Source organism: Euprymna scolopes, chromosome 46 (genome assembly GCF_053919585.1).
Source record: "Euprymna scolopes isolate OS-2025 chromosome 46, ASM5391958v1, whole genome shotgun sequence".
Lineage (NCBI taxonomy): Eukaryota > Metazoa > Mollusca > Cephalopoda > Sepiida > Sepiolidae > Euprymna > Euprymna scolopes.
The window spans coordinates 154466106-154468067 of record NC_136527.1 but is presented as its reverse complement, the minus strand read 5'-3'; the positions used below and the strand labels follow the sequence as shown (position 1 = coordinate 154468067).

At 38.7% G+C, this 1962-nt stretch overlaps 1 non-coding gene across 1 annotated transcript; it reads right to left on the bottom strand.

Annotated features, from left to right (window-relative positions):
* Positions 1 to 1196: 1196 nt before the first annotated feature.
* On the bottom strand, positions 1197 to 1354 carry LOC145271728 (U1 spliceosomal RNA). The gene has a single exon (XR_013866109.1). It is a non-coding gene; the product is annotated as a U1 spliceosomal RNA (small nuclear RNA).
* Positions 1355 to 1962: the final 608 nt, after the last annotated feature.

The following is a 1962-nucleotide window of genomic DNA, read 5'->3' as shown; positions in this document are numbered from 1 at the left end:
CTATTTTTATATAGTTTTTATTTTTTCAGTTTAAATTCAAGTTTCACGATTTTTTTTAATAATATTAAGTTGTAATGTGGAAGCATAAATTAGTTACAAAACACCCTCACCTCCTCATATTAAGAATGGTTTGCAAAATAATAACGTTATTATTTCAGCTCGGCACCAAAAATACATAAGTATCCAAAATTTCATTTTTATTGCTCAATGTTTTTTCATTTTAAATTATAAAATAAAATGGGAACTTGTACATTTTAATAAACACATTAAAAATGAAAATAGCGAAACAAAAAAAGGGTTATATTGTACGCATCCATTATGGAATGAAGTTCTCTGGAAAAAACTTTCACTTAATTTGGTCAAGTAGTTTTTTTTTTTAAGCAAAAAATAAACAAAAACAACAACAATTTGTTATGATACAATACCAATTTTTAAGAAGAAAATCTATTATTTAAGATGTGAAGGATGTGTCGGCACTTTAGACTGAGTTATCTCCCCATAGCGTGTTCTAAAAATCCAAACACGGCCATCTTCAGCGCGCTGTCATATTAACATGTTTTTCTGCCGTAAAAAAAAAAAAAAAAAAAAAAATTCTCTGAATTTTTCTTTCAGAGAACTTGTCCATAACGTATACGTACAATATAACTTCTTTTCAATATTTTCATTTTTTAATGTCTTGGTTAAACTGCACAAGTACCAATAAAACATATTTAATCATTTTCATAAATTTGGTAACGAAAAATACCTGTGCACATCATTCAACTTTGTTTGGATGCCCAATTTTCGAGGTGATGGGTGATTGGTTTAACCAATAGACACATTAATTCTGCGGTAGTTTGTCAGAGGTTTTCATTCATCAATCAATATCGAAAGAAGACACTTTCAGTTGGTGAAGGCGACAGCTCGGCGGATTTCTTACGCTTACGAGATTGATATGTTCAGAGCAAACGTTGGTAATGTATACATGCAGATTAGATTATATCAGAACGTTGCAATTGAAGTGGATGATAAACTGGTCGAGAGAATTGGCCTTTTTGTGGCGTGTATAGAAACGGGCGATTGAGAAAACATAAACAAGGAGTCCTTACACTCGTTTGTGAGAGATGAAGAGATACAGACGGGAGTTAACTGGAAATTAAAGTGGTTTTCTGCTCCGAATGAGACGTAGGGTAGAATTTCTGATTTTGATTATATTATCGGGGTGAGCGCATACGCAGACCCCACACTTAGATATAGCACGTCCGAGTCGTCAATATTTAAGCCGATCGCAAAGGTCAACCCAACCGCAGTAAAAGGGCCTCACTCTGGGGGAACAACATTTATGATCACCGTTACCCCTATGTAAGGCAAGGGTATTTATTTGCTCCCTCACCGAGCAAATTAGGCACAAGGCCGATTTTAATGTGAGGAGTGAAGGGGAAATGGGGACCAACTCCCCGGGGAGTAGGGGAGCTGGATAGTGACAATTGGTATGAAGCGTTGTCCCTACATTGACCAAGGTCTTTGCTGGTCTTTGCTTGACACTTGTTGCCCAGACCCCAAAGGGCCTGGGTCTGACTTACGTCAGGTAGGTAGTTATTTGCTCCCCCACCGAGCAAATTAGGCACAAGGCCGATTTTTAAAGTGAGGAATGAAGGGGAAATGGGGACCAACTCCCCGGGGAGTAGGGGAGCTGGATAGTTACAATTGGTATGAAGGGTTGCCCCTACATTGATCAAGGTCTTTGCTGGTCTTTTCTTGACACTTGCTACTCAGGCTCCGAAGGGTCGGGGCTTGACCTACGAAAGGTACGTATTTATTTGCTCCGCCACCGAGCAAATTAGGCACAAGGCCAATTTTTGAAGTGACGAATGAAGGGGAAATAGGGACCAACTCCCCAGGGAGTAGGGGAGCTGGATAGTGACAATTGGTATGAAGGGTTGCCCCCACATTGACCAAGGTTTTTGCTGGTCTTTGCTTGAC